The sequence below is a fragment of the Neolamprologus multifasciatus genome, chromosome 1, assembly GCF_963576455.1.
Source record: "Neolamprologus multifasciatus chromosome 1, fNeoMul1.2, whole genome shotgun sequence".
In the NCBI taxonomy this organism is placed as follows: Eukaryota; Metazoa; Chordata; class Actinopteri; order Cichliformes; family Cichlidae; genus Neolamprologus; species Neolamprologus multifasciatus.
In genome coordinates, this window is record NC_140439.1 from 28,891,719 (window position 1) to 28,912,355 (window position 20,637).

A 20,637-nucleotide genomic window follows, 5' to 3' on the forward strand; every position below is an offset into this window, starting at 1 on the left:
TGATTGGTCTGTATTGTGGTGGTCTAGGATACAGCAAAGTAATGTGCTCTCCTGTGCGACGGAGTTGAAATTGGATAATTATTCCGTCTAGTCACCATGCATCACCGCTCCCATGAACCGAGATCAATACCAGGCAAAGGTGAAAAGAGAAGGGGAAGGGGTTAAATGAATGAAGGAATGACAGGACTCTGCAGCATCAGATCCCAGAGTTATGGTGCTCTATCCAAACTATAACTTACTACAAGCATTTATGAAGTTTGCTTTTCTATTTGTCTAAATAAAGCTTGTCAGTCATATACTGTATATCGGTGTCTCTCATGGTCACCACTGTCAGTGTGCTATAATTTAAGTTCAATTCAAGTCAAGTGTATTTCTACAGCACATTTAAAAACAACAGCTGTACATTTAAAATAACCATAAAACACAGGACAAAATGACAGAGTTCCATAAGAGTACACACAATGTAATTATCAAATACACAATATACAACTATAATTGATTTGACTGACTACACTTAGTTTAGAACCTCTTAGTTTAGAAAAGCTGTAATGCTTCACTTTAATGTGCATTTTATTTGCAAGTTTATGCATTTATGTTTAGCAGTTACTGCTCTTGAGTAGTTTCACTTGTGGACATGTCTGACTGCTGAATTGGATGGTCAGTTGGAAAAACACATGCCATTGTTTTTTAATCTCCTAACTAGATGTCCATTAAACTCCCACCCCCAAAAAATAAAGAAATAAGGCAGAGCTTCAATAATATAATTTTAGTAAGAGAAACTTGCCATCCATCACAAGTTATTTGAAAAACAAGTTTCTATTTAACTGTTTTCATTCCCTAAAATTACTGCAAAAACTATATTTCTTATGTTACGTTGACATCTGATTCCTACAACTGAAAAGTATAGTCCCTGGTGCAGTCTTGTGAAAGGGGTGTAACAGTAACACCTATGCAAGCAAGATACATTAACTTGTAAACCAAGAGAAATATCTACTCTTGCTCAAAGAAAAAAGTGAGACCAGGACACGTAAAACAGTCAAATCAGGTTCCAAACTTTTAATCAGTGTAAAATGTTTTTAATTTTTTATTCTAAAACCATAGTAGGATGGTGAACCATTGTTATATTCCGCTGCTGTGTCAGAAGCTTTATCTTAATTATGTCAGATCCGTATTCTGTTCGGCACTTGCATAATTGTAGAGGATTCATCCAAGAAATCACAGCAGATGATGAATGAAAGAAATGGATATAGCAACTCTAGTACATGATTTGCAACAAGTATTTGTGAATTGTATTACTAATAACGAATCCCCCATTAATCTAACTCAGAATCTGCGTTAACCAGATTAAAAAATTATATTCTGGTAGGCACTTACTGTAAGCGTGTCCTAAATGCAGAAAATATATCAGAATGCAAATGGGAGGGCAAGTGGATTTGCTTGGAGATAGGATATTGAGACAGATGCACAATGGCCTTGTCCAACAAAATTGCCACTATGTGCTGTCGGTTTTGTGCAGTGCTGGAACAATGAGTAGGGCTGAGATAAAGCTATGTTACATGTTTTCTACAGCTGACGTGAACCTGGGCCAATTTCATGAAACTTGCAACATACAAGCTGTGATTTGCAACATAAGATAATCTAGTCATCTTTAAGCAACAGCACACTTATAACACATGCATGAGCACGAGAGAGAGGGCATTCGCAAATTCATTTTAGAAAATTGGATGCTGGTGCAATTTGCAATCACCATGTAAGTAGTGCTCATCGGTTGCAGTGTAAAATAACCCCACAGCCTCTAAGCCCTCTGCAGTGTTTCTTTCAAACGAATGACCGCAGAAACTGAACACCCAGAGTCATTTTCTTCTTGGTACCATGCTTGATGGGCACTTTATGAAAGCATGATGGAAATTGGAAACATGCTGTATGCATAAGGTGGAATGCACTCTGAAGAACAATGCCCCCTCCTCATATATCACCATAACAGAACATGGTTCCAGCATGAACAGATTTCAACTATCAGAAAGAGGACATTTATCATAATGTCAAGCCTCAATGATAATCCATGTTCACCTATCCTCAATCAAGAGATGATAATGTGTAATGGCAAGCCACAATCAACTTGGACCGCAATAGCTAGAGGCCAATACCATTTCATGTCCAATTAGGCTAGCTAATGCTGCTTCATCTGCCTTATGCAGCCTCTTCTCTGTGAAAGGCAAACTGATGGAGAGGGAAGAAGCATACCTCTGACTGTGTTGACAGACTGGGTCAGAATCAGCTCTCCAGTGGGTTAAGTAATTTTGACACTATGTCTGCCTTCCTGTATAACTGAGCTGCGCCACAATATACAGTGCATAGAATCATAAAAAATTGAAACTGATACTTTGCTTTTGAGACAAAATAGCTGAGGCATTGCTTTCACCAGTGCATTCCATCTTAAAGCATAAATGCCATTGCACATTTCCAACCAGACCAAGAGTAGTCAGAAGGGGTGATGCCTCCAAAAATGCTTTGATAAAACAGGAGAGTCGACTGGTGAGGTATGTGATGCAAATTACATTTCTCTAAAGATTGAAGTCAGAGACAAACCGACCAAGCTGAACACAGATCTCACAAGCTCATCATCCCGGGCTAGGACTCCCTGGTTTGTAGCGAGATCTAACCCCTGTAGCTGTGCAAACACAGATGTGGCATTCCTGCTCAGAGGGCTGTAATCTTGTCCACGTTTCCCCAACTAACAAACAAGATCTCTTGTGGAAAACAAATGCCAGTCTTTAGAAGAACTGCCTCTTGTTTCCAGTCACTGATTTGCATGCTTCCAGTCACCATAAATATCCTTGACTGTCTGGAAAGATATTCTTGATCTGTTTTTATTCGACGAGTTGGGAGCAGAACACGTCAGACCTAGCTGAGGCACTGTTTTGTTCGGTGGAGAACCCCTGTGATCCTCAAACTACAGCAGAGCTACGGTATTGTTGCCCTATTCTCTATAAAGCAAACTTGAGTGAAAACAGTAGGGGAATACAAATAAAAATCAGTATGCCTGCCAGATGGAGCCCGCTTGGTAGATAATGCCCATCACCAAGCCCCAGAGGTACATTAGCAATGCTTATTTAAACAGCTGGGTTGAATATAGCCCCTTTAAATGGAATGAAATAGTACCATTAACGGGTGGGCCATGCGCTCCGCTTGTTCTGCTTATTGTTTTGTGCTGCTCTAAAAGTCCCTCAACATTGAAGGAAAGTTGATTAACAGTAAGTGAAGCTGAAGGTTGGTAAGGTGGTAGCATAAGAAAACAAGTAGCACCAGAAAGTAGATTAAAAAAAGACTAAATATTCTGTGGACAATTTCATAAACGTTGTACTACTTAACTTATTATGCTGAGTTTTGATTTATCAGTTAATGTCACAAAAAGTGAAGAAAATGTAAAACTGATAAAACACGTAAAGTAAATGATAGGTTTACCCTTCAACTGCCATCAGATTAGGCTTACAGAGTCATGAATGTAAAAAATTATCAAGACTTGCACAAGAGACGTGACAGATTAAACTTAGGTCACTGACTAATAATACTGCAACCCTTTACAAATCTCCAAGTTGTTATCAGGAAGGGGGCGTGAAGAACACGCCTCCAGAAAAAGATAAAGAATGCCACCTAAAGCAAAAATGTATCAACCTTGCAGGAAAAGTGTCAGAAAGGACTAGAAAAGCATACATAAAAAAAAAGAAACAAATAAAAACAGCAACAGTGAATTCCATTAATACCAGAACACATTGTGAAACATACTTGTTTTGACATTATGAGGTGTCTCATAATGTCGCTGGGCTGATATTGCATAGTCTAAATCCAACATGCAGCATAAACCTGTTGAACTCAGACTGCTGAAGCTGCACACCTTTAACTTCACACCTATCATGGAGTGGTATACCTTTCAATATGACATGCTGAATTGGAATAAACTTCAGCGCAGTAATGTTTCCCTTTCCTCCGCTAGGGTAGGTTAGCAAATGAAGACACATAAATCTTTGTTTCTTCTGGGCCTGTCTTTGGTCTTCTTGTTTGGCAGCTTAGGTTCACCTTTTCCGCTACCTATAAGACCACAGTTATTTTAACATTATTAAAATGTTAAATATTATTCTAACATTGTGGATTTTAAAGAGCATGTGGGAATGGCTCCTGTGATCACAGTAACAGCTGAGACCTTATTAAAATATGCAATTTCCTTGACATCATATTCAGCCACGAGTAGAAAAATGAGCATTTAGACCAGTCTGAAGCCTTAATCTTTGATTCCCAGAGAATACTTTGACATACACTGACCTCATTACCTCAAAGTCTGTCCAAGTTTAATATGAACATTCATCATTGTAACAGAAAATAAGGAGAAACACAATGTGTAACAAAAGATAGAATACAACATTTTATTATTTATTTGGAACATCATACCTAAGTAGTATGCAAATTTATGTCTGCAAACAGATGCAAGTCTACATATCATGCACGGTTTAGATGGTCAGTATCATGCACGGTCAGTAAAGCAGAACAGAAGCACCGTCCAAGACAGTAGCTTGTCCATCTGTTAGGTGAGCTATGCTTTTTCAGGTCTAATTAGGTTGACACTTCTATCTGTACTGCATGGTCATTTCCTGAAACAACTGGCAGTAGGGCTTCCTCCGATTAACTTTTTTTTACCTTTCCTGTCTGTGGTTTCAATTATTGTAGTGTTGCTGGATAAGAAATATAGCTAGATGGCAATCTGGACTACAGATTGCATTTCAGGTATGGGACATATTTTTGAAAGACAGAAAACCTTAAACAACTCTTGTTTGTTGTTCATTTACAGTGTACTTTATATAATATTAGCTCGACTAACAAGTTATATGCATGTGTGCCAAGTCTGATAATGGACCCTTGCCGGACAACAGTGTCTCGCTGTGTATGCGTGTGCGTATGTGTGAGATAAAGATCCCCCCCCCCCCCCCCCCCTCGCCAAAAAAAAGGATAAAGGTTACCTAGAACAAGCCAGACAAAGAGAGTGAGTGCAGGGTGAATATTTTCTTGAGAACAGAGTATTGCAAGCCTGACTTGAGTGTTAACAAAGCAGAATGATTTTGCTATTCCCTCTTAGCTGTAAGAACAACATGAGAAGGAACAAAAGAGCGGAGCACTGCTTTGGTCCTTTCTATTATGCAAGCTATTTCTAGATAGACACATCAGCTAGACAAGCAGATGAGCAAAGAAACAGAGTAAGAGTCAGACAAAGATGGTTTGTTCCAAAGAAAAATATTGCTCTGTATTGCATTGATTTTTAAAAAGTTAACAGAACTTTCTTTCTTTTTGCATTCAAGATGTTGTAAGTCGAGTAACAACCTTGTGGTAGTCAATAGTGCATGCAAAAAAAACAACAACAAACAAACATACCCAGGTAGCTACAATTAGATAGTAGTCAAGTACTGACTATTCTAAAAAACAGTCTGGATGCTTGAAGAAGTCAGGGATTTAAAAGTGTGATGAAATCAACTCATTCTAATACAAATTCCACTGCATCGGAGAAAGTAAACGCTCTTAAACTAGTACTGTTGTGAAAGTAAGATGAGCTACTGTTAATCCAAGGTCAAGGAAGTCCTAAACGCCAGAGAAAAATCCAGCCATCAATTCTCTTCTGATGATTCAAGTCTGGACCAGTTTAGATTTAAACTAGCGTGCATGCCTTTGCACTGTGGACTGACTAATCTGTAACCTCCTGGGCTTTATCTTAAAGAAAATGCTATTTAAGGTACCCTCTAATGAAAATCACGTTTTTGAAACTGTTATTTCTCTATATGTGTTTTCTCTATACACTAGAAAGCATGAAGAAAACAGAGCTGAAAACACCATTGATGAGCTTCATTGGAACTTAGGAACAAATCCTGTCTAGCACCAAATCAAAACATCAGTCGCCTCAAGGTGTGTAATCAAAGTAAGAGTCCTGTTATCTATGTACACAAATTCATTTTAGTTCAGTGTGACTCAGTATTTTCTCCATTTTGCCCATTGAAACAGACAAATGCACGACACAGCAGGCATCTTTGGAGTGGAAGAGAAACAACATATTACGTCAAAGTTTGAGCAAACAAAGCTTCTCAACAACCGGTAACTGTTTTAGATGCTTTGCGATGAGAAAGCACATAGTTGTTCCTCTGTAGTACAGTGGATCTTTTGATGCACTTGGTGTTTTCTTTTGGGTTTTTTTTAACATCCTTTACATTCTCCTGTGCTGGGAGAACAGTATAGTACAGTTAAGAACAGTTTGCACTGTGGGCCTGTCTATTGTTTCTATCTAACGAAAGAACCATGAGGAGAGAGCAGAGTTAGTTGCAGGCAAGTGGCTAAGGGAAGTGATGGAGAAGAATTTGCACATTTATATAGACATGCACACACTTAATGGGCCAAAAGTGTAAACTTGCATTAAAGTCATTTTAAAACTTAAAGTAATGGATGCAAAAAGTAATAATAGCAATAAAACCAAATAAAAGAAACTATATAATTTTGAAAAAGCCAAATGCGAGACTCGTTGTACAGTACAGTCTATTAAGTCTTTTAGATAAACTGACAAACTCAGGCATTGCTAACAAAATATAAAACTATTACTATATATATATATTAATCCGTTGTACATAACAATCACAACTAAATAGAATTCCACTTTTGAACTGAATATTATGAATGAACTGACTACTGCTAACTGAACTAATACTGTATGTGTGCTGTGGAAAACCAAACATGTGCCAGAACTTTCTTTGGACAAGGTTCAATTGTTAAGTTAATTTGAGGCAAAAACTGACATACGGTAATTAAATTAAGACTAAGGCATGTACATGTTACCATGTTCTGTAAGTGCTATTTCATAATTTTCCTTAACCCCCTCCCCCCTCCCCCCTCCCCCCCCCGTCTGCAGCATTGTGTACAATATAATGTCAACAGTTATTTGTGACTGGGGTATAATTTTCACTGTAGTATTTATGGCATTTACTGGATGAAGCAGTAAAAAGTCCTGTTGGACATATGTGACTCCCTCCATCCCAACACTGCAGAGAGATTGACAGGAATTATAGGCTTTCTATTATTTGGTTCTATTTGAGAAGAATGGCTGCGTCCACAAATGACAAGAAAGCAGAGACGTCAATGAAAAATGAATTCTACCCACTCAAATCTAAAAGTTGGCAATTACTACAACAAACCACCCTGATTGCGAGCATGTGTCATTCCTTTGGACAGGCTTTAAATAACAAACATATATTTGTTTTATATTTATATATATATATATATGTTTTATATTTATATATATATATATATATATATATATATATATATATATATATATATATATATATACACACACAGTGGGGCAAAAAAGTATTTAGTCAGCCACCGATTGTGCAAGTTCCCCCACTTAAAATGATGACAGAGGTCAGTAATTTGCACCAGAGGTACACTTCAACTGTGAGAGACAGAATGTGAAAAAAAAATCCATGAATTCACATGGTAGGATTTGTAAAGAATTTATTCGTAAATCAGGGTGGAAAATAAGTATTTGGTCACCTCAAACAAGGAAAATCCCTGGCTCTCACAGACCTGTAACGTCTTCTGTAAGAAGCTTTTCTGTCCCCCACTCGTTACCTGTATGAATGGCACCTGTTTGACCTCATCATCTGTATAAAAGACACCTGTCCACAGCCTCAACCAGTCAGACTCCAAACTCCGCCATGGCCAAGACCAAAGAGCTTTCGAAGGACACCAGGAAAAGAATTGTAGACCTGCACCAGACTGGGAAGAGTGAATCTACAATAGGCAAGCAGCTTGGTGTGAAAAAATCAACTGTGGGAGCAATCATCAGAAAATGGAAGACATACAAGACCACTGATAATCTCCCTCGATCTGGGGCTCCACGCAAGATCTCATCCCGTGGGGTCAAAATGATCATGAGAACGGTGAGCAAAGATCCCAGAACCACACGGGGGGACCTGGTGAATGACCTGCAGAGAGCTGGGACCAAAGTAACAAAGGTCACCATCAGTAACACACTACAACGGCAGGGAATCAAATCCCGCAGTTCCAGACGTGTTCCGCTGCTGAAGCCAGTGCATGTCCAGGCCCGTCTGACGTTTGCCAGAGAGCACATGGATGATACAGCAGAGGATTGGGAGAATGTCATGTGGTCAGATGAAACCAAAGTAGAACTTTTTGGTATAAACTCAACTCGTCGTGTTTGGAGGAAGAAGAATACTGAGTTGCATCCCAAGAACACCATACCTACTGTGAAGCATGGGGGTGGAAACATCATGCTATGGGGCTGTTTTTCTGCCAAGGGGACAGGACGACTGATCCGTGTTAAGGACAGAATGAATGGGGCCAAGTATCGTGAGATTTTGAGCCAAAACCTCCTTCCATCAGTGAGAACTTTGAAGATGAAACGAGGCTGGGTCTTCCAACATGACAATGATCCAAAACACACCGCCCGGGCAACAAAGGAGTGGCTCCGTAAGAAGCATTTGAAAGTCCTGGAGTGGCCTAGCCAGTCTCCAGACCTCAACCCCATAGAAAATCTGTGGCGGGAGTTGAAAGTCCGTGTTGCTCGGCGACAGCCCCAAAACATCACTGCTCTTGAGAAGATCTGCATGGAGGAATGGGCCAAAATACCAGCTACTGTGTGTGCAAACCTGGTAAAGACCTATAGTAAACGTTTGACCTCTGTTATTGCCAACAAAGGTTATGTTACAAAGTATTGAGTTGTATTTTTGTTATTGACCAAATACTTATTTTCCACCCTGATTTACGAATAAATTATTTACAAATCCTACCATGTGAATTCATGGATTTTTTTTTCACATTCTGTCTCTCACAGTTGAAGTGTACCTCTGGTGCAAATTACTGACCTCTGTCATCATTTTAAGTGGGGGAACTTGCACAATCGGTGGCTGACTAAATACTTTTTTGCCCCACTGTATATATATAGCTTTCAGAGACACTTAAATGCAATAATGTATTTTTGTTTTTGTCAATATATTGACTAATTGATTGAGGCAATAAAGACTTTCCCTCAAGGTTAACCACCATCAGCACTGATGCAAAGTGTCTTAAACTGAACTACTCTTTGTGTGATTTTAACTGAATCCCGCAGAGGTTTCTCAGTCCATGTCTGGAGGTTTGGCTGAGAAAAAGCTGTCTCCAGACGGACAGGGATGATATAGTCACTTCTCCTAGGCCCCCAGTACTCTAATCGGCTTTGAGAAGAGAGACGGATAGAGGACATCATTGTCTGTTGCTTGGTGTTTTAGCCCTCGAGGCCTCAGCTTCTGTGTACCAAGGCCAAGCATCTCTCTGGCCTCACGCAATCCAGCTTGTGTGAGGCACGATCTGTTTCGTGCCCCAGGGAGCTTGCCACTGCTGGAGCTCACTAAAGTTTGTGAAGTCATCCCGGACTCGCTACTTTCATGTCTGGATATGTCAGTGTCTCTGCAAGATCTCAATGTAGCCAGTCATTGTTCACTATAAAGGTTAGGTTTATTTTTCTTTTCTTTTCCTTTCATGTCTGAAAAATGAAGCCATTTTATTAGCACAAAATTCCATAACAGTAAAAGGTCTGCTCTTTTTTACTGAATCTTCTGGACTGCCCACACCACAAATTAAGTGCCTTGAAAGGCTTCCATTTAAATTGTGCCCAAAAGCATATGCAAAGGTATTGCAAATTCTGCCATTAAAACCTGTATCAACAATTCCCATGGCTTTTAAAATTTGCACTGGCTTTTAGAAGTACACAATTCTGCCATAATTAGGAAGGAAAATTACAAAGTCAAGTCCCATTTCACCACCAGAAACAAAAGTCTGCATTCATTATTCATTTGTGATTTTATTGCATTTTGCTCCTCATATTGCCGTGTTATGTCACTCTGTATTTAGCAATGCTACCACTAAATCAGCCCGATGTGGGCTTTGCACTTTCCTCAGATTGCCTAAACATGATCTGAGTTGTTTCTTGAATAATGCATGTTTTACCAGTTCAGCCACACACCATACTTGAATGTAGGAGAGGTACTTTTCACTGATAAATTTTTAATATAGCCAACCTTGCTTTTGAAGAGCCCATAGCACTGTCTCATTATAAATAAGATGCAGTTTCATTAGTATCAATTTTAGCACCTGGGAGACTTGCGAGATTCACCTTAACTCTTGTTTTGGAGAGGAATAATGGGCGGGATGATCAATAATGCATCAACAAGATAAACACAGAACACTCCTGCTGTTTATTTCAAGAGCACTTTAATAACCATATTATGTTTAGTAAAAAACATTCTGCATTGTTACATGAAATAATTAAAAGTACATTTTGCAGACAAGATTTTTACCCTTATTAAAAACATATTGATGTAGATGGACATGGACATGTTATCACTCAAATAGGGGTGTCTGAAGCAAACATAAGCCTGTGGGTTAAAGTTAAATATGCAGATGTTTGATGTTGAATTCAGCATGTCAGGGTTAGAACTGTGTGCAGCACATTCTGCAGTAAGCTGTAATTATCAAGTCCCCATTGTCATTTATGACAGCGAGTGTCTTCCACTTCTGGCTGGTTAACCCATTCAGAAGTGTGTGTGTGTGTTAGTGGTTATGATAAAGTAAGGCAAGGACAGAGTTTTTGGCTTTTATTATTATTTTACATGGTCTTGTGGATACTGAAATTTTTTTTTTTTTTTTTTTTTTTTTTAGCATTTTGAAGTATATAAAGTGTAGGCTTTCATGTAGTCATTCCTAGGCAGCAGCACTTTGCCTAGTACTGAGTCAGAGTAATGACTTATGGCATACTAAAGTAAAATAGGATCCAAAGCTCAACCAGCTACTAGAGGAGCAGGTTGAGCGAGTGATTGCACTAAATTTTTTCACATGCTAGTTGTGGGGACCAACTGATCTCCCAGCAGTTGAGAATGTACATTTTTTCCCAAAAGTTGGGAGGTTGTAATGAAGATATAAATAGAAACAGAATGCAATGATATGCAAATTGCACAAAACCACATTTTACTAACAATAAAAGACAGAAAATAACATGTCTCAAAGTTGGAGTAAGAAAAGGCTGGAAAAATAAGTGGTACTAACAACAATCAGCAATCAGCAATTCCTAAATAAAACCAAGGTTGCCAAGGACCAATATCATTTAGCAGTTAAATCACCATCCTGCAGCAACTACATCACGATTTAAGAATGAATTTCTGAATTTCAGTTTCAAATCTGTGAGGCTATGGCTAGACTCTAAAGCCCCTTTTCCATTACTACCTACTCGTAATCAACTCGCCACGGATCACCACGGCTCGATTCGGATCGACTGGTTGTCCATTACAATCCGGTACTACCTGACCTGTGTGGTTGTCATCATAGTAACATGTCCGAGTGTCCTGCGATGTAATTAATATGCAAAACAAACGCTATAAAAAAGGTGGACATCGAGGCAAGAATATACCTGCTGCCCGGTCTGTGGCTTTTCATCAGACTCCGGGACCAAGGCGTAGTTTTTTGTAGCCATTTCCCTCGTTGCACTGTTTCAAAAATGGCAGTTTTAATTTTCGTGAATGAAGCGCTCTCATGACTCATCGAGTGATGCTACTGAGCAGCCAATCGTTGGCATGCAGTAAGACGACTCACATTTTAGTACATGCTCGGATCACTTGGAACCCCGGGCAGGCAGGTACTAAAAAAAGCACATGGTACCTAATGGAAGTGTTGATCCAAGTAGGTACGAATCGAAAAGGAGCTTAAATGTAAGTAGTTAATGTGATTTTCTTTTGAATGCCAATTTATATCACAAATTGACAAAAATAATAATAATAATAATGGATTGCATTTATATAGCGCTTTTCGAGACCCTCAAAGTGCTTTACAATTCCACTATTCGTTCACTCTCACATTCACACACTGGTGGAGGCAAGCTACAGTTGTAGTCACAGCTGCCCTGGGGCAGACTGACAGAAGCGAGGCTGCCATATTGCGCCATCGGCCCCTCTGGCCAACACCAGTAGGCGGTAGGTGAAGTGTCTTGCCCAAGGACAAAACGACCGAGACTGTCCAAGCCGGGGCTCAAACCGGCAACCTTCCGATTACAAGACGAACTGCCAACTCTTGAGCCACGATTGCCCCCAACTTGACCCCATTCAAATGCAAACTGACAGCAGACTAACTCTATCTTACTGCAGTTTTGTTTCCATTTTGACCACTAAAGTCACTTTGAAGATGACAAACAGAAAAGGTAAAAGTACAGACATTCTATACTTTAGTAGAAGAGAACATACTTATATTATACTCTGGTAAAAGTTGAAGTACTGAGTCAGATTCTTTACTCAAGTAAAAGACAAAAAGTACAGCCTCTGAAATGTACTCAAAGTAAGAAAGTAAGAAGTAGCCCATTTTCAGTTTCTACCAGCTACATCTGTACAAAGCAAACAGAACCGTGTGCTACATTAATACTGTAAAATATATTAACATTTGCATTCCCATGTATTATTTCAAATGCACTCTGCTTGAATCAGCTATATAGAACATGAGCAGTGAAAAAGAAGGAGACATTTTAAAAATAGCTCTAGTTTCTGTTGCCTACATTGTAGAAAGTGACTTTGCCTCCACACCTTAACAGGAAAAAGAGTACAGTCTAGGGTTAAAGTGGGAATCAACAGGTGGGGGGACCCTAAAATCACCTGTAGTGGCTCAGCCGTGGCTCTCAATAATTTCTATTGTAAGCTACAGTAGATTTTCTTAGTGTGTAGTGATCAGTTAACTGTCTTTACACTAGACACTATAACGTTTGTATGAAGTTGGAATTAAGTGACTGAATCCAAGTATCATCAGCTAAAATTCATATTAATCTCTTCTACTCTTAATGTAACCTAACTCTGACCATGAAAACCACAACCACTGTGCACAAGTCCACCACACTTTAAATCCATCACATTACTGGAAGCTAACCTGTTTATCCTGCACTAAACTGCACAGTATTTTCAGTGCTCCCTTTATGCTCGCTCCTCTTCTATAAGGCAATCTTGATGCTGAAGTACCGCAACCACAACTTATGAACATCTGCACTCATTCAAAAAAATGAGTGCAAAAAACCCCCCCTGACTATGGCGCTATAAATGATGCATAAATTATATGATTTTTACCTCTTTCATCTCTTGATTTGCAATAACCCCTGGTGATTGATACACCATTAGGATTGCCTTTAATGCATTATTGTTCAGGCTCAAATCGGTTTGATGTTCAAAGGCGCGCAGTGCTGGGAAATAAAAGCCTCCATCAACTGTCTCAAATCAAAAGTGACGTGCCTGTTTTGAAAATGTGAGCAGTAAAAAGTAGTGATATTTGTGTTAAAATGTATGGAGTAAAAGTAAAAAGTAAAGAAATTAATACTCAAGTACAGATACCTGAAAACCCTGCTTAAATACAGTAACAAAGCATTTGCACTTAGTTACTTCCCACACCTAACGGGCAGTGACAGCGAGTGGTTGCAGACCTTGCCCTGTCTTTGAAACAACAATTTCAAAGGCAACAAGATTGCAACTCCATCGTCACACCGTGACAATAATTTAGGTTGTGCCGCAATCCTAGTCTTTGTGAATGTGTGAGTGCATTTTAATGTGTTTGCCTTTAATCAATAATTAGTAATGTTAAAGAGATAAGCTTAGCATACTGGCACTTTGCTTTGAGCAGCACTTATATTTTGTCTAATTGCTTTCAGTGGGAGAACTGGATTCTTGGGGGATGTTGCTAACTCCGGGTCCGATAACAGGCACCATACCGGGAGTAGATGTGCTTGGTGTGAGGTCTCGCAGCAAGCTATCAAATATGGTGCATTTCTCGGCTTTTAAAAAAATGTTATGCATCGCCAGGTTTTTCATCAAATTCGAGGTGTTACCTCCTTTGCACAGTATCACCTTAAAGCACTTGTTGCAGGCTGTTGAGTTTGCATCTTTTGCTGTGAAGTACAGCCAGACTTTTGACCACTTCGCCTTGGGCATTTTTAATCTGTAGCTCTGCTCTAAAAGAACGTATGTACATGGGCCCGCCTACTATCCTTGGAAAGGTAAAATGATTGGCTAGAATCCAAAGTGTATGACATCTCAGGGGGGAAAAAAAGCACAGAAATAAAGCACAGAAATGTGCACTGCTTTTCGGTCTGGTTACTACCGTTTATGTCAGAACATACCGGTACCCATCCCTAGTCAACAAACCTATGTTCAGTTACTAGAGTTAACCAGACTGTTACTACTACTGTTAATACTAAACACACAAAATGTATTTTTTCATATGCAATAAAATGCATAATTAAATATCTAGCAGACCAGCATCTAGGGGAAATGCTGATGTTGAATATTAACATTAATTTCTTAACATGGGGGATTGTGCAAGTTTTGTGCCGGCCTGTATGCACACATGCCTGTGTGAGGAAATTTGCATCTGGCTGCCTCAGTGTATGTGCATGTGTGCGTTTGTGGGTACGCTTCTATTTTGCATGGTGACTCAATTCCAAGGCTGTGGCTGAGCAAAGGGTTGTCCTTGGCTGTCACTTCTCATTATTTGCTGGTCAGTAAGACAGCTGAGCAGAGGGCATTGTATGAACAGTGAGGAGATGAGTGACAGGCTCTGGGATTGAATGACTGCGCCCTGTTAGAACCCCTGTTGTCTTCAAGGGAAACCTGACACTCAAGTGGTTTATAAAAGATGAAGAATAAAGCCGCACATCTATGCTACACATCCCCCTGCTTCCACCAGCCAACGCAGAGGTATTTGACTGCATACATGTAAATTGATTCGAATCCATGCAGAGATTTACACAGCCACACACGTGCAGGAAAAGAAAGAAATGGATGTATTCACTTCAGAAAATCTCCATGAACACAGACCCATACCATCACCACACACTGACAAACAATCACTCCGTTGTCTCCCTGCTATTGATATTCCTCACAGCTGCGGCCTTCATGCACTTACAAGTTATCAGAGGCTGCTTTCAGCCACCACATATAATGGAACTCAGAAGCACTTCATTTCTCTCTTTTTCTTTTCCCTCTTATGAAGGAATAAGAATGCATATATGAGCACAGTGGTAAATTTAAAAATGAAAACCAACTCACATTAGCAAAGCTTGAAGTACACACCCAGAAACTCATGTATTTAGCACTTCAGCAATACAATAAACCATCTTTAAACTGAGAGGAGCTTCAGCTAAAGAGTTCTGTGATTAATACTAAGCATATAATTCAGAGGGCACTATAATGAATGGCCCTTTTTTGGGATTATAAGCATGAGAAAAACTAGTTTTACCCTGCGTGTCAGCAAGATTCTCTTCCAGCCCAATCTCTCCACAGAAAAACCATCAGTGTCATCGCTGAGCATGCTGAAATAGATGGAGAACTGTGAAAAGGAAAGGAATACGTGCCTGTTGGAGATTCAGCTGTTAGAAGGCTGAGAAAACAACAGCGAGAACATTCCAGAATTTACTGCATGTTCCAGTTTCAGATAAAGGGTGTAGTGCTACTATTAAAACTTTATGATCCCTGATTTGTAAGCTGTTAGGTGCAGGAGAATTAGGTAGCGGATATTTTAGATACGTAAAACAAAATTGGATAATGTTCTTCTCCTTTTGGCCATTAGTGGAAGAAAACTGAGAATTTCAGCATAACCTTGAATGCTTTTTACATACCATATTCTTCAGACCATAAGGTGCACTGTCGATGAACGGGTCTGTTTTCATACATAAGGCGCACCAGATTATAAGGTGCATTAAGCGAAACAAAACACTCAGGTAAGTCAAACTTTACTCAACTCATTCTTCTTGCTTCCTCCACTTCGGTACCATTGATTCATTAATGTTGAATTCTCTCGCAGCTGCTCTATTCCGTGTTTTTGCAGTATATTAATAACTAACCTCGTATTTTGGATGGATTATCTCAATTGTTTTCCTGACTGAAGTTTGATCCATTTACAGCATCCTGCCATGCGATTGCATTTGTCCCTAATCATCGGGAACCCTCCCGTGAAGTGGAAAAAAGTTAGCGTTCAGCCTCCAGCTTCACGGTGTTTATGTTATGCTAGCATAGCTTTGTCGCTAGCCATCACGTAGCACATCATTATATACCAGCTAGCCCAACTTCAGTAACCCTACAAAAGTCACTGCTGGTTAGTTTCCTGTCTGTTGGAATCTTATGTTATCTTATGTTGGAAGTGATAGCAGAGCTGTACATTTCATTTTTTTCAGAAATCTCTCAGTCAGAACATGTTATACCATGTTTAGGTAGAAACTAGCGAGCTAACTTCCTGCTAACTTCTAACTTCGTTAAATTTAATAAATTCTGTTTTCATGGATATCTGGATGTTAAACTTAATTGTTACACCTGGTAAAGTAGCAAAACTGATCATTTTATTAAAGATGAAAGAATTGTTTAACTCTCAGTGATGCCACAGTGTTCGTTTGACTTTGGGGCCTGAAGGCTCCTGACTACGGTAGCCGCAATGCTCTGACAATTCATCAAGCGGTGCGGCTTTGTAGCTTACCAAAGTCGTACTAAAACAGATTTTGACAGATTTCCGAGCACCGTGTACCACATAAAATCAGTTCGAGGTCAGTAGGCACAACCAGAATTCATACATAAGGCGCACTGGATTATACGGCGCACTGTCGATTTTTGAGAAAAATAAAGGATTTTAAGTGTGCCTTATAGTCCGAAAAATATGGTAGGTGACAATAAAACACCTTAAACATGTGACTATAATAATACTATAATTAGCTTAATGTCAGTGTGCAAACTTCTTTGTATATGTTTTTTAGCTAAATGTCATACTCTACTCTCCTTCCATTCAAAAATGTAATTGTTTTTCATAATTCTTTAGCTTTGCACACCCAAAGTGAAATTTTTGACAGTGTCGGATGAGCTCTGCATAAACAACTTGATAAGTCACTTAATTATTCAGTCTGCCTTGAAATATGATTTATAAGTAAATAAGCAGACTGCCAGTGGAATGGGGGTAATGTCACCTTTTTAAAAGGCATCTCAGTTGCCTCGAGAGATTTCAAGAAAATCTGACTTTAAAAATAAATCAAAACTGCAAGATTAATTTTAAGCAGAACACTGATAAGGTGTCCCTAAGTGTTTTATATGGCTGTCATTGTGCAAGTGGCACTGATATTTTTTGTGGCTGAAAAATTTCACCCCTTTCTTCATTTCTCCAACCCCTATCTGTATATCTCTCTTGACAATCTGTACTGTAGGCAGAGATAAATCAAATTGTGAAAGTACTCTACTTAACTTATTGACTTTGCTCAGGTCACAACAAAAAAGGAAAATGCCTTAAAAATTACTTGATTACAATCTTGCTTTTATCACTTTGCTCCAAAATCTACTCAAAATCAGAGGATTCCTTCTATGTGGTTGTTGCAAGTGACACGATAACAACCAAGAGACTGCCAGTGGTTCCATGTCAGCTTGTTATCAAAAAAGCTACCATAAATTTTTGGATGAGTATTATAGATAAGAACAAGGAAAAGTCCATCCATTTTGCTTGAAGATTCTACTTTCCTTTCCTGGCTACTACATCTTTCAGCTTTAATAGTAACATTCAGCCCCTGTTTTCTCCTTCTTATTGTCTATGTTATTCATGCTCTTATTAGCACAGTGCATGCAGGCATTAATGTCTGCTCCATGCATTTAGATATTTAAAATTTCAAATCCCAAAAGACAACACACAGTGGGTATTAATCTTTTTGTTTTTTTCCTTTGGTTACCCACTGAGATGTTGTGTGTGAGCTTTGCATGTGTGTGACAGAGAGCGAGCAGTTGCATTAGAGAAACTAGGTAGAGAAGAGCATGAGAGGTATTTGTTTTACAAAACTGCCAACTGAGAGTTTGTTAACTGCAGGTTTTAAATTAAAAGAGATTAAACTTGTTGCCAAGTTAGTAAAATATTTAAAGGTGTCACTACTGTAGTTTTAATGATGTTATTGATGTTAATGACGAAGGTAATATACACAAAATTGGTGGTATACATTTGTGGCACTGTACAGAATGCCTGCAAAATATCTATTAGAAAGATAGATTAATCCTCTATAAATTATTTTGCAGGAAATTACATTCCCACGGGAGCATCAACACACACATAACACCACAGATCCCAAAAAGCAAAACAATATTAATTCCTAATCAAGTTAAAATCATATAAATGGGAAAAACATCAGTAATTAACACTTGCAAATATGCAAACATAATCATTGTCATCATCATCATTATTATTATTGTTGTTGTTATTGTTATTATTATTATGCAATAAACAGTCTTATAGCAGCTGGTATTGTCCACACACATACACACTGTTTTGTCTGTGTGTGTATGGGCTCATGTGTTTGTTATTCTATACTATTCTATATTTAAAAGAAGCCACACACCGTAAAAGCATGCGGCTCAGGATGACAAATCTCCTCTCACTATCTAAAGCCATGCAGCCCTCCAATGCATGGCCGGGGCTATGTTTCCTAGTCTCTGACATACAAGCAAGTGGCCTTTCTGCTAAACTACCCCAGCTCCCCAAATGGAGTTCTCATTTTCAAGGGGAACGGCTGCATGGCATAACGCACTTTGTCTTGGGAATTACTTTTTCTCTGCCTGTGTGGCTCCCCTGGATGGACATGGCTGGCTGGCTCTAGGGGAGACAGATGGAGGCTGCTGGCTAGCCTGACACATGTTGAGCGGCTGTGATGAGTCGGTGAAGAGGGGCGGCAGGATAGAGGGGCACAGCACTCTGTCTATGTGATGTGTTGATGAGAGCAGGGAGAATTGGAGGGTGGAGGCCTCACTTGGCCTGAAATCAGCTGCCGACAGAGTGAAGCTTCACCAACCTGTATAGTGAACGTTATTTGGATCAGACTAACTGCAGTTTTATCACTACTGGGGAGATTACCCAACTCCCAGGATTTTAACTGATATTATTATAATGAATATATAATGAAAATATTTATAAAACACTTTCTTTTTTTAGTGATGTCTTTGGCAAATTCAACTTAATTTGATCTAATGACTACCTATACAAGCATGTTACTTGATGGTGGATTACTTCTACTTTCCGTGCTTCTTGTCATCTGTATGTAATAAAGAACTGCAGTAGGTGCCGACTCTTCTTACACATTCAGTAGGCACTGAATTGTTGAACCCAGCTGTGATGATGTTGTTGTTCATACAAGAGTCTTAAACATTAATCTCCTGTTACCAGTGGCTATAAGACTGACGTAAACATGTTGTAATTTCAGCTGGAAATTAGTTAATGACACTGACAAGGACACCACAGACAACACCAGAAAGATCAGAGAGGCCGTTTACATCAAGCATGATCACTATTATTCATTAACAACTACTTCCACTCCATTCAGTGAACATGGACCATTATATATTGTTATTATAAGCTTAAAGTTCAAATTCTAGCAAACCGCAGGTGTGAGCCCCTTGATTGCAAGACAAGAAAAGCCAGATAAAGAAATGAGAAATGTCACAGCAACATGACAATTCTGTAACAATCTGTAATCTTGTAGTTGAAACAATAGGAGATATTTTCATATGAAAACTGCAACCATGTAAGTCAAGCCAAGGCAAAAATAATACTGACGTAAAGGAGCATTGGGCATTACTTTGCTTGTGAACATAATTAAGAAAAAACTTTCAAACAAAAGATTTTCCATGAAACCATAATGAGGCGGAGTGCGTGAGTAAAAAGTGAATTTAAGATGATAATGAATCCACTGATCCACTGTTCTACTGATTAATGTAATTCATGGCTGCCTGCAACCTAACTGTTTATTAGAGGATCACACTTTTAGTGGTGTCTGGTGTTTCCTGCTAGATTCCAGACCATGGCAATGAGAGAAAAACTTAGGGTGCCTTAGGCCATGAAACAAAACTGGCAGTAGACATCAGGGTTGAGCTGAATAATTTAGCCTCACAATACATTTTCATATTCACATTCATTTTCACTGGCACGTTCACTTGAGAAGCTACCTCCTCTACTGCCTGACTGCGTCTTTCCTTTCAGACCCAAAATAGCTGAATTAACTGACTCCTCTTGAGGAATAGAGAAGGCACCACCTAAAGGTTTGGTATGATGTACTGTGAGGACTTTGTTGATGCTGATTAGGAAAACTGTCTCAGGGGTTGTTCTGTTAGAGCAAAGCCATTAGTCATGACACCAGGTGCACATTTAATTTACAGCATTTCCCTGTGCACTTGTGCTTTGCTGAATAGTGCGAGCAAATTATTATTGCCGATATAAGACAAAGAATACAAAGTCAGAAATTCTTTAGCAGTTAAATGGTAATTATGGTATTTCAAGAGATCAGTGAGGCAGATAACACAATTCTACTGAAAAAAAAAAACCTCAAAAAGCCAATAAATACAATAACACTGGATGAAAATATAGTTTAATTATCAATTAATATTTTCTGTCTATGTACAATTACTAACAAAAAGACCTTTTAAAGTTTGATGCTAATTGTGTAAGCTTCAGATATTCATACTTGCAGTGGTCAGAAGTAATGAAGTGCAAATACTTTCTTTTATATTGGTAAGTACTTTTAAATTT